Source organism: Morone saxatilis, unplaced genomic scaffold (genome assembly GCF_004916995.1).
Source record: "Morone saxatilis isolate NCDOM2014 unplaced genomic scaffold, NCSU_SB_2.0 Contig5, whole genome shotgun sequence".
Lineage (NCBI taxonomy): Eukaryota > Metazoa > Chordata > Actinopteri > Moronidae > Morone > Morone saxatilis.
In genome coordinates this window covers 3,302,942-3,316,657 of record NW_023340095.1, presented here as the reverse complement: position 1 = coordinate 3,316,657, position 13,716 = coordinate 3,302,942, and the positions used below count along the sequence as shown (strand labels likewise).

Here is a 13,716-nt window from a genome sequence, read left to right as displayed (position 1 = left end):
ACGTCATCATGAGCTTATTAAATGGGATATGTATGTATGTATGTTAACAAATTTCACTTGTGAGGCTTTTAAATAATAAGCTTCCCAGCACAACTGTTTGGGGGGTTCAGGGTCTTGCTCAATGGCACCACCCAACTCCTGAAGGTTCAGGGATCCAACTGGCAACCCTCCAGTCATAAGCCTGCTTCCTTAAACTTTAAGCTACATCCACTAGGGAAAACCTTGCCAGTAATAAGAACAAAATCAATTTTGGCACATAGATTGTAAATACTTTAGAGTTTTTCTTTCCAATTGCTAATTGTGCCTCTCATTGTATCTATCAAAAACAAAAACTAAAGGAGAAGGAATTCTGACCAGCAACGCAAATAAAAAACAGGCAGAAATAACACAAGGTGCAGGCTGCACATGTCTTGTACTGAAATGTAACATAGATCATGCTGAAGTTATTTTTGCATCTGATTCTAAATACTGGCCAGCAACCAACATTATTAACTCTAAGCTGTGGAAAATGTCCCTGTCAACAGTGGATTTTGGACCAAGTCACTCTCTGATCTTGACTAAATGTGCACTTCAGTCTTATTAAAGTAAAAAATGATTTTTTGCTGTGGAGTCAAAGAGACCCTTTCACAAGGATAGGAAAGCCTGGGTCAGCTAGTTTTGAATCTAAGCCATCCACAACACACAGCAATAATGAATTACAAACATGGCTGTCGTATTTAATGCAACGTTGCCGTGCCTTACATTTATCAGTCAGTGTTTAGGATTTGCTGTGTTCACTGTTTATGCAGACCACACTTTGCAGATGAGAATATTGAAAAAAAACTGCAACACTTCATATGTATTCACTTTTTAGACAGGCCCATCAGTGTGTACCATCACAACTCACTGACCATGCAGTGGAGGATTGTGAAAAGTTACTGCACTGAAAATATTAGGAAGTTGCAGATTCGTGTCACACTAGAATATCAGTGCCAGTGAGGGGGGTCATTCTATACTGCCCAATGCATGGTGTGATAATCCTTTCATTATAAAAGAAACATATAAAGTTCTTGGAGAATACATTTCAACAAAGTAAAGAGATTTAAAAAGTATCCTCTGAACAGAATCCACACTTACAGTGAGAAATGTGTGTCCCTGCAGTGCGCCAGTGCCGTCACTATCCAGATATAGGGCCTAAATCACTAAGTTCCTTAATTTCAAGGAAATCTAAGCTCTCTTGGACACTGCAACAGATGTTTGTGTTCTCCACTCATGCTCATGTGATTTCAGGTCACTCAAAAGCCACTTCTCTGCAGAGTTTGCCAGGCCTGGCCAATGTGTCAACACTATGGCTTCCCCTCACTGCCACAGAGAAAACATAGTAGCACAGTGGAGTCCTGTTTTCACTGATAGGAGCAGCCAAAACAATGGCAGCGTGGGGAATTACATTTGAGAGAAAATTACGAAAGAAAGTAAAAATACACCGGCTCCAAATTACTTCATTATCTTCAAGCTGCATTCATATTTTTTCGCCACTTGGGGGTAGAATTTTAGCTGAACATCATACACATGTTTGATATGTCACCTAAAGTAAAGCTGTTACGACAAACAGTTGCCTCTTAACACATTCAGTACAGACACAGAGCAACATTAGCATTTATTTGAACTGTGTTGAGTTATGGCAATGGTTTGTTGAGAATCATCAGCTGCAGAGTTGGTTGATAATTCTGTGTGGGTTTGTCACTACGAGCACCCTTTTCATATTACACGCTGTCATGTAAGCCATTGGTAAGCTTTAATACAAAAGCATATTATGAAGTATGCAGGACAGTGCAATGGCAGCAGGGGCATCAGACTGGGGGGTAAAGATATTAGATTGAATACTTGTGGATTTGGGGAGGTGCCCATAGAGAATTTACAGGGTCCAGAATTTTTTTCCTACGCCCCTGAATGGCAGAGAAAAGGAACTTACAAAACAAAAGGTAACTTGCTCTTAATTTCCTCACTCTGTGGTATAAATCTGAATCTCTGTCAGCATCCTAAAACAATTATTAGGTCTCAGCCCAAAGCATCTGCACCAAACATGCATTCTGACATTCTTCGAGAACTCAATAACTCCATTGTTAAGCTGCTCTTCTTTCAGAAAGGGCAGGCAGCATTCAGCCACATGTCGTCATCTTCGTATTTAACTTTTTATTTGGAAAAGAATTCGACGATGACAACAACAAACAGTGTAGTCTTTGTGAAGCTTTTATCCCATATTAGTGGGAAAGATCTTTAGGTTGGGGGGATATCAGCATGTACTGCAGTCTGTGGGATGCAGGATGTATTTTTTGCTACTACCACTAGGAGTCTCCAAAGCTCACACATCTTTAAGGAGCTAAAAATATGCATTGCCCATCCAGGTACATCTATCATGCAGCATTCCTGTAGGACAGGAGACCACGCAGGTAAATATGTGTCAAATATCATGATAGTTAATGATAAGAAAGGGGTGCAGAGGATGAGGAGTTATTAGCTTTTAATATGTGCTTTTTTCCTCCTGCTGAGGTCCACCTATGTGTGTCTGTATAATATGCCAAGTCACCACTTAATCTTTATGTTACCAGTATGAAGTGACATGCTTCAAAGAGAGTTCAGTGTGCAGTTTATGTTATACAGTGTGCAGAACATACTTCCCAGCACACTGTATACAGCAGTATATCTTGCTCAGTGGCACTATTTATAGCCAGCAGTGGCAGTTTGCATTTACACAGCAAGACAGACGTTGCAACGCGCACATGAGCACTCTGAAGCATGTTTGCAGCTGGACCTCACACACTCATTTATAGCAAAGACCACAAACACACACACACACATACACATGCACATACATAAACTCACATAAGCCAGCACAAAACTCTGTCAGTCTCAGTGACAGATACCGGAGTTTATTGATTGCAGTTACACCAACGACAGAAAGTGTACCTCTGATGTTAGGGAGAAGGACACGACTCAGTCACCTCACACAAAACAAAACGAGCTACATTTTCACACAGATTTAAGCACTTTCAGAGCACCTCTGAAGTCAAAAAATGCGTCTCTGAGCTAAAGCTACAAGATGGAGACACTTGCCTCCTCACACTTGAGTATCAAAATGCATTATTGATGCAACAGTTCTAAGAAAATAACTACAAACATAGCCAGCCATATTTTACCTGCCTCAGAATTCTTCTGTTATGTTGTTTTAGCATCTTTTAGCTAATTGTTTTAGTTTTCTGGCCTGCAACTTCACTGTTTTGCCACGGCAGGCAGCTTTTTCAGCTCTAAAAACACCTTCTGCACACTACCTGACACCAAATGGCAGAGCATTTAGCAGTCAAAAAGTCAGATATTTCCATCAGGGGTTAGCAGAGACCAAAACAGAGCTTAAAGTAGAGTGAATATGTGACTTACATTCATTCTTAAATAAATGTAGCTCTGATTGTGTGCAGTTTGCAATATCAACCTAAAAGGGGATTTTGCCTCCAAGTGGCCTATTTTTGCAGGTTTAGAAAAAAATTATTTTTGTTGACTAAGTTGTGTTTCTAATCTTTTTCGCTTTTGTCATTTCAAAGTAAAATGGTAATTTTTTATGAGTCTAGATTCTATAAGTCTAATAAATATTAAATTCGTTCAATACTTACCTTGCCTTACATAGAGAAACTGCAATAAAGGAAAACTGAAGCATTCTCTACAAACTGAATGAAAAAGTAATTATTCTGCTTTTGTGATTTATGTTCCAAGGCATCACTCAGTGCAAATACCAGAGGAGACCCTGCCACACTGACACAGCTGCATTTCCTTTGGAACCTAACTCCTCAGTCACAGTGTAGCCAAAATTCATCATGCTGTTTGGTATTTCACTGTACTTTTTAATTGTGTCATTAATTAGAAAATCGTGTTTGAAGTCAAGCTTGTACACACACACGTATACGCTTGTATAGAGGAAATTACCGAATTGCACAGTTTAAGTAACTGGAATTTGTCCAAGCATCTAATAAGGAACTTCAATGTGCAAACCACACATTATGCTCTGCTTTTAATAGATCATACTGTCAAATAGGCTCAACTTTAGCAGCTCCCTTAACACTCAACACAGACTGAAACCTTGTGCATTTCAATTATACTGTCAACAACACTTAATGAAGACAATTTGCTTGAATCTGAGCAAAGAGATCAGTAAAATAAGTGTCACAAGTCACAAGGGATGTGAGTCATTTTTACTTCATAATGCAGCGCTACACTGCCACTCACTGGCATCGTGCGAGGAAATATCACTTGTACATACAGTACGTGTTAGCCTCCACATGTATGAATCCATCACGTGGCTGTGTGGACCTGCAGTCCCCACCCACCCTTCAACTTGGAAGGGTCATGACGTGACATGTGCGGTACAGATGAGAAAAGGATCAATGATAAAGTTAAAAGAGGGAGGAGGAGGCAGGTTGGGCGGGCAGTTCCATACAGCTGGTGTGTATTAGTCCGTCTGACACCAAGCAGATGTGTGTTCAAGCATTGTGGCCAATCTAAGCCTGCAGGCTGGCTGAGTCAAAGTATTAAACCTGACACTAAGTGAGATCAGTTAGTAAGGTGAGTTCATTTCTAAGAGCTATTTTTTTCTCCTTATATACCTTTTAGACACTTAGGGGCCCTGTGATCTTATCAATGAGTCAATCAACACCTCAGAATTACCTCAAAAGAGTCAAATATGCCAAAATCATCAGGCACAAACTCTCACTAAAGCAATGCATAACAGATAAACTCTGATTTACATCCCTTGCAATTATAGATGGCTGTTTCCTTAAAAAGAGAACATTGGAGTAGTAGTCAACTGAGACTAGACCTTTCTGAAAAATGTCCCAACCTTCCAGACATCTGTGCAGCATCATGGAAAAAAGACAAAAAGCTGGAGAGAGGGGAGTACTCATAAAACACACTAATGCTGATTTATACTGTATATCTAAAAATGCTTTGTTAAGAATCCTCCTGATGCAGCTCTGCCAATAACAATTGATTTACTAGCTTCCAAGAGGGAGCTGTAGCATTGTCCTAATGCAGGTAGTAAATTATGTGAAAATACTTCAAAAACATAAAACCAAATCTGGAGCGCACACCAAGTTTCCTCTCCCATTTGAACAACGACCAAGTTCTTCCTCTCTGTATCCTAGCAACAGGTTACATGCAAACATAAAACTACGTGGAAGCAGTAGCTCATGAGAAATACTTATGACAAACACCGAATGTAATGTCATTAAGTTGTTCCTTAGATGAATAACATAACACAATTTGTGCGTCAAATCCCACATGCTCACAATAAAACACTGCAATGAAGACCCAGCTGAATTCCTCTGTCCCTGCTTGGAGACTCTTGTAGGAGAAGATTAATGGCTCACACCTGGTCCACTAAACCCTGCAGCCCACTACCACCACCGCCACCCACCCACCCACCCCAGTTTTGTCCAATGGACCAAACCCCTTCTGGTTCTCCTGGCTCATCTGGCCAGTAGTGTGGAAAATGCTTTCTTCACACTTTTCCACTCCTGTACTCGTCTCAGAGAGGGTGTGGTTTTGGGCTTCTGCTGCAGTGGAAACATCTACCCATCCAACTGCTCTTCTTTAGAGCTCACATGTGGGTGTGCAGATTTGAAACATTTGGATGTGATTGTACCATTACCAGCAGATTCCCAATTTAGATTTAATTAAATAAGCAAAAGATCATTCCAAAATACTAACAGAGAGCATGGCAATAACCTATTGCAAGATGATCAATGGCAAGTTCTGATAGAAGACTTACATAATCTGTTGCATTACATGATGTATTAATTACGCTTTCTTACAAATAGAGCATAGACAAAGCAGCAGGGTACAGGATCACAGCTCTAACACTGATCTGAGATCACAGTTTGAGACTTTAGACGTAGTATTTTAGGGATTTCACTGTTTTCTCTCACCACAATTACTTGACACCTGTGCAGTAAATTAAACTTACATTTCAAACAGAAGTGTAGCATTTTAAGACTTTTGAAGAGAAGAAGGAAGCAAACACACCCCTCTACACTCACATGCAGCTACATAACATTGCTGAGGTCGCCTTCTTCACCCTAACTGCGGCTCACCTCTTGCCCTTGCAGCACTCTCACCACTAAAGTATAGGCTTCAGCCATGCTGCTAAACGCATGCTGTCTGATATTTATGAGCTATAAGCCAAAAACTCTTTGCAACCCTGTGATTATGACACCCATCATAAGCTTACATGTTATGACTAGAAACTATGCTATGGTCAATGCACTATTTATAATCACGTAAAAGTGCAAACAAGGTCAATCCTTAAAGGAGTAAAAACTGAGAAATGAGGCAAGCATGCATTTGTAAAAAAAAAAAATAACAAAAAAACAAGCAGAAACCTTTTTCTGATGAATCAGAACAGAGCAGATTTAAAACTTACCCTAAGCTGAAGTAGCTGTACTCCACTGTATTAGTTTTTGAAGAAAAAGAAAATGTATCTGTTATGAAAAATTACTGCAAGCTGGACTTATGGGCATTATCCTCGTGGTAAATTCCCCTTGCTGGCTTTTCCAGCACCTCCCAAAGGAAGGCTGCTGAGCAAGGCAGTGATACAGGCACTGATTAGAGATATGCAGAAAGAGGGGTCCTGAGTGAAAGGAGGAAATTGTTGAGACAGAAAGAGACAGACACCCGCCCGGTCTCAAACCAGAGGAGCTGTGGTGCTGAGTTCAAGGCTGGGATGGGACAAACTTCCAAACTCCTGGAGTTCTGCCACCTCTCTCTTCCTCCTCCCACTTTCTCTAAAGAAAGGAGGAAAAAAAGAAAAAGAGAGGGTGAGCGGAGGGGGAGAAAAGAAGTAAATGAAAACCAGACACATAGCCCTGTTTGGTCTGGATGTGAGCAGTGGGGAGAATGATGTCACAAAGCTGGAGAGGGATTTTCTCCTTACCTTTTCCTACATTTAGCCATTTCTCCATCTACCTCTGTAGAGCCCTTTTCTATTATTTCAGCTATCTGGATATTTCTTTCGGTTTTTGTTTTAAACATTTAAGGAGTAGCAGGGCACCTTTTTCCCCACCTTTTGTTTTTACATTGAAATTACACTTTTAAACATAGTGTGGTTTGAGTAAAATCCATTGCTAAAGTGATTTAAACCATTCTTCTTGAAGATGGTTAATTATTGACTAATTACATACTGTGTCAATTTACATCCCACTGTCTCGACAGCTGATAAATATGACGTGTTGTCTGCGAGCCATCTTGGCAAAAAGGCTCACTAAATATAACAAATAAACTCACAAATCTCTCAGAAAGGAATGTGTAAGACAGCGTTCTGGCAAAGGTTGAAAATGTGAATGCTGTTGAACTAAGAGCAATGACATAGTGCCATGAATGTAACTGTCCCACAACAACAAAATATAATTAGCAGCATTCATTCAGCAAATGCAGCCAATGACATGGCTCATGAGTTCATTTCTGTTACCAACACTCTCTCACAGCCACACTCCATACATGTGCCACGTTTAGATGTAGCTGATGGAAAAAACACTTTGCATGAGTTCATGAAAGGCCCCCTCAATGTACAAAAAACAGATATTTGAGCCCCACAAAAATCCATCAAAACAGGTATAAGCTCATACTTTAGTCCATGTGAATGTGTGTATGTGTGAGATTATATGTGATTGCACACCTTCCGGTAAAATGGAACAACTGAGACAAAATATGCGGGTTCGTGGTGAGAACCAAGACATTGTATCACTCAAAGAGCACTTGCTTACAATATTACTGGCAACATGTCATGTGTTTTATTGAAGTTCATTATTTCAGTTTGTCCGGGGCAAGAAAAAAAAAGTTTACAAAACTTGGCTAGCAGCCAACCTCCATAATGTTAGCTGTTGTCACACACACTCACTCTCTCATTCTCACTCCCCACTTAATCCCCCAAGTGAGGATTTCGCCTTTGCAACTGCATACTATACACAAACCCTGTTTTAAAAAATGTGTAAAAAGTGCGGTTACACTGACTAAATGACTTTAAGAAAGTATGCATTAAATTCCAGCATTTTATGTCTTAAAGCCACACGAATCAATAGTTATATTATCAAAGCTCCAATATTATTTTTATATTTACATTTGATAAACTGTAACTGTGTGAAGTGAAGATGTCATTCATATTGATGAACCCACAGAGAATTATCACCCTTTTAGTCTCTTTGAGCTCATTGTTTTGGTTTTCGTCCACTTTACTCTCTCCAACCTTGTTTCCAGACTCTGGGGTGCTGTTTTCAGTAAAAAATGCTTTAACAAACATATTGCACACTACCTACCCAGCACCAAACGCAGCTAGCCGGTAAACATAGTGGAACATTTAGCTGCTAAAGAAACAGACGTTTCCGTCCATAGTTGGTGGAGACCAAAAAGGAGCTAAAAGAACTTTTTAAATGTACTTACATTTGTGCTAATGCTATGAAACAAATGCTAATGTTGCTCTTTATTTGCTTGTCATATTAACTTTATAAAGTGATAATATGTAAATCAAAAAATCAATGAATGCAGTTGTAGCTTACTATTTTGTGGAGTCACACTTTGACTGATGCTTTCATACCGTGGACATATAATATCCTCTCTATCAACACTAGTACATTAGTGTATACTGTATGGAATGCTTTATAATATATACACTGAAATGCACAACACACTATATGTCAACAGGAAATAACCCTCAGAAGTACTTTACAGTTGAACTCTTAGAAATGCCTATGTCCAGGCCAAATAAAGGGAGGATTGCTGCCACATTTTTCTGTCAGTGAGCTAAAACAGACTTTGTTTCCAGAGGTCAGCATGCTGTGTGATATAACTCACTTATATCTGTGTGAATCAAAGTTGAAAGCTGCACTCGAACAGCAGTTTGATTATCAGGCAAAGAAACCTCCTCCACCATACTGCACTATCTGCATTTATACTGTTTCTTAAATCATCAAATGCAAAAAAAGAGACTCCAAATTGCACCATATGAAAGTATTTATAACACTGGCCCATTGCATCCATGTTCTGTTGTCTGTAGGTCATTACTCACACCACCAGTATTTCCCAAAGTGTTGCACTGTTATGGTGCTGCTAGGCAACCACTGCTGTAAAATTCATTGGGTTACAAGCTGTTGAATGTCCTGAGAGAACATGAAGATCAGATAAGCAGCAAAACTGTCCCAAAATTATGAACGATTATGCTGCTTCTAAAATTGATGACTCCATTTCTCCTCCGGTAACAACAATCAGTTCTTGGTGCATTCATATATGTTGTGAGTTAACATCAAAGCAAAAAGTGGGGCTGATCGACTACAACCAAACATTCCCTCGTCATTTATGAAACATGTCTTACATATATTCCCTTTGAGTGAGCTCTAACCCAACACAGACCCTTCCAAATTAAAACCTTTCACAGTCGCAGTGCGACAAGGACTAATAATCATATTGTTGGGTGATGTTAATGTCACGCTCACAGCTTTTAACAATTGCCTAAGATGTCAAGGAAGGGCAGAGCTGACATCTGCGGCAAAGAGATTCTGTGATGCATGCCACCAAGGTGACTTCATGTGGGTGGATGAAAGTGCAGATTGTTTCCTGTGATGCTTTTAAAAGCTTCCCTGACTCTTGTTTCTGTCATTAATAACAGCCAGCTTTCATAACGGACAGGTATGCGACAGACAGACGACATAATCACTCAACTTTTTATCACTTTAAACATAAAAAGTAGAGCTAATGGACATTTTTCTTCAGCATCTAGAGGATGTTCTGGGTGTGGCTGTAATATTGTGAAGTTCCTTACAGTTTGTGGAACTTATGAAAAGCATAGGAAATGTGTCTTTAGGCTCTATAAAATTATGAACACACATTCAGTGTTTATTCTATTTTGAAATAAAAGCATGAGACTCCCCTCCACATAACTGGAGTATTCAATCTGGTCTTTCTGGAAGTTGCTTTCCTTGCCTGTGAAGACGTTACCACTAGGAACAAACTGTTCACTGGCCAGTTTGAGGAAAATGCATGTGTTGATTCCACCAACACACTTATTTCCATTGGAGCATAAGCAAATAAATAGGGTGGAGATGGACTGGCCTTACCTCACTCCAACCGTGTCTGATGAGGAAAGTATTAATACTAACTGTGACGGTGAGCGCTCCGCAGAAGGAGGTGCGAATACGGGAGAATAACACTGAGCAGTCGCAATTTTCTATCTTTTTTAAAGCTGCCTCCCTTCAGCCATAATCCAACACAGGCATACGTATGTGTCCAAATAGAAATATATAATGTATATGAGGATAATCTGCTTAGGAACTTTATACAGTGTTTTCTAACTTTTTACTCAGCTCTTAGGTTTTCTGAGTATCAGCAAGTAATTGATTTTAATTCTACATTTTTAAACACAATACAGCTCAAAGTATACTGGACCAAGATAAAAAGTTACATCAATGCCTTTTAGCTACGGTTTATGTTCACCCTGACTTTTCACAAACAAGCCAGTGTATGACAAGCAGATGGGTTTATTCGTAGTTTATCTCTTAAATTCCCGCTAAAATAACATATCTACTACTACAAAATCCTCTGGTTTTGCTTTCACACCACAAAAAAACTGCACCAGAGTCCGCTTGGGATTCTGACCCTCCTTTTCATCAGGTCTTGGGCCAGTCAGGGTTTGATTGACAGTTTTCTCACAGCAGCCCAAAAGAACCAAACTAAATTGGCAAATGCAACAGACTTTGATTGAACCAAACCAAAAAGGTTGGGTACGCAACAAAAATTTATATCAGGCAAATGGACTAGATAAATAGATATTATTTAATCCAATAAACCAATAATTCCAGTATAATTAATCTGTGATCAGTGTAATTTAAGTTGCAATCGCAGATGAGGAGACTTTTAATAAGCAAAGTTACTAAATTCTGAAACTCTAAACAAGCAATATATGAAAAAACACCCCAAAATACTATACATTCTTATGGTGTTAGTCTAGTTTTGTTCAGTAAATCAGATACAATCTACACAATGAAGCACACTTTATTATCCAAAGCCTTGACAGATCAGTTCAGTAAAGAAAGGTAGGATTTTCCTCTGTAATCTGAGATCCACTTCACATCACGACTGAATCAAAGTCAGCGTGTGAGAAGTGTGTTCATACTGACCTCCAGCAGGGATGAGTTAACAGAGCTCAGAATTGGAGGTCAGATGCCATAGACTGGGCCACGTTCAAAAGTACACCAGAGGTCTGCAGATAATTTAAATCAAAGCCAGTGATATGCCTGGTGAGGTGATCTGCTTTTTTTTTGAGCTGGATCATACAAGCATGAGTCCCTTATGGCAGTGTTTCCCAACCTGGAGGTCAGGGCCCCTACTACGAGTTTTCAAAGCTTCATAGAATGTTGCGAGGCCTTCTTGATTTTAAAGGGTGTAAGAAAATTCAAGAAATATACACAATAGGCCTACATCTCCATATTTTGATGATTTCTGGGAATAAAAAAAAAAATTGTTATTTTTAAAGTTTAAGTAATTATTTAGGTTGTAACCTGAATGAGATGTTATATTTTCAGAGTCTTTACTCTCTGCATTAGAAAAGTACACAGTTAAAACAACCAAAGAGCTACTAAAACAAAGGCCAAGTGTCAGGGAGAAGAAAACACTACATTTGTCAAAAAAGAAGCTTATTATTAAGTCTGTATGATTCTTAAACAGACAGATAATTGTGTAAAAAGTTCCTAAAAATATCAGAAGAACTCATCCAAATTCCTTATTTTACACAAACTTCCTGCAGTTATTGCATTCACTCTATCACTGATAGAAAAGGGGGCCCCTTAAGGAAAAAGGTTGGGAACCACTGCCTTATGGGGTGAATCAGCCACCGCACAGCCTCAAGTCAGCTGAAATCCAACAAAATATTCTATAATAACCATTTGGGTATTCTTACTTGTCTGTTGTGTTTGACAGAAAACCAGAAACATGGATGGCTAAAAGTCATAATCATCAGAGTCAAATCTTTTCTGTGGTTTTCATATTCCTGCACGGTATAATACTGACTGGCACATGTGCTGTACTTTCCACTTCCTCAATGACTTTGACTCAGTAACACCCAATGACTCATGAAAATATGAGACTCCCAAGAAACAAGCATTAATATGGGATTGGCTATGGGATTAGTACATATGGCAATATACAGATCAGAATAATGAATAAAGACAATGTAAAGCACTCTAAGCAAGCAGAGCGGGTGGGACTTTGAGCTGCTTTTTTCTGCTTCCAGCAGGTGGACACATCCAGTACGTAAGCTACTGTTCATTTCCTGAAGTGGGATATAGTGATCACATCTGGACATACAAGCCGAGGCATCAGTCTAAATATGGAACTTATCTAAAGACAATTCTGTTGAGCCCCGACTTGAATGAGTGGATAGATTATAGGCTCCATTCGTCCGGAGTAAAATGCTGAGTAATCGCTCAGCAAAAATTTGCTCGACAGGGTGACGGAGGCCAAGCTAGGAAGCTTTTAAGGGGCAAACTGAGCGTGGTGTGGAGCAGTAATTTCCTCTCGCAGAGTTTATATATGTTATTTCTACAAATATGAATGCGTTGTTCTAGGCTTATACGCTGAATAGTCTTTCACAAGGGTAGAATTTGGAGTACCGGGAAAAAACTTGTGATTTTGCCAATAAAAGTATCTTAGTTCAAGTATAAGTACATTTACAACTGTCCTATGAATTATGATTCATACGTTAATATATTTGTTGCTTGCTCTTTAGCAAGTGTAGTAATTACATTGTACCTTGTAAAAGTGGACCCTTTCCCATTGTAGATAAAAATTGCTCATTCTAAGGTAAAGTAAACACAACCATTCTTAATTTCAAGTGATTAAAACATACCTACTGTATATGTCCAATAATATTATATTCCATTTCTGCCAATCGATCCTCCTAAATAGTACAAACTGGTCCTTCAAATCATGATGAGATGTAGGAGGCACAACTATTTAAGATATTAAGATTTGTTGTCGGGTCTAAGAGGCCTTAAAGCTGAGTGCTAGTGATATGGGATGAGCCCTGACCATTATGAACCTTGAAGGTAATCAGAAAGGTCTTAAATTAAACTATAAAATGAACAGGGAGCGAGTTTTTTACATGTGCGTTCACAACGAGATGAAGTGGCCTAACATACTTTCTTTCTTTCTGGTTTTGGAGGGATCAAAGCAAATCATTTTTATTTTATTACTGTTAAACCGAATTATTGTTGCATTATGGGAACATATGGATCTTTGCAAAAGTTCAACCACAAACAAAAATTTTCCTCTAATCCTTAGTTTATTATTTCTTCTTTGCAATGCCTCTTGGCTCCAACTGATTTATGTATTGTCCCATTTCCATCTGTTTTATTGCGTTCATGAAGACCACCATTTCTCTATTTCAGCCCATGGATGTATAAAGAGAACTGATACAGTGTTGGAGGTGGCACTCTATTCTTGCAAGCTGCTCTGTGGTGTGTAAAGCCAAAAAAGCCAATTCCCGCTGCAAAGAAATGACCCAGATGATGATTTTAGAAATACTGAGGACAACAAATGTATCTTGCCTATTGGGGGGGGGGGGGTGTTGATTGGTATGCAAACTTTTTTGATATCCCTGTGAAAAAAATATGAGGTCCAGACCCCAGTGGTGGAGCAGCCATGCTCGGC

The 13,716-nt window shown here is 39.1% G+C and overlaps 1 protein-coding gene across 4 annotated transcripts in view; it reads right to left on the bottom strand.

The window, feature by feature from the left end:
- Nucleotides 1–6,735, bottom strand: part of LOC118338870 (collagen alpha-3(VI) chain-like) — a 49,005-nt gene extending 42,270 nt beyond the window's left edge. For 2 of the 4 annotated variants that reach the window (XM_035676306.1, XM_035676307.1), the window contains exon 1: nt 6,446–6,734. The gene's annotated coding sequence lies outside the window, so the exon portion shown is untranslated. Of the gene's footprint in view, nt 1–6,445 lie in introns of all 4 variants that reach the window. The other 2 variants (XM_035676305.1, XM_035676308.1) reach the window with 2 other exon arrangements.
- Nucleotides 6,736–13,716: the final 6,981 nt, after the last annotated feature.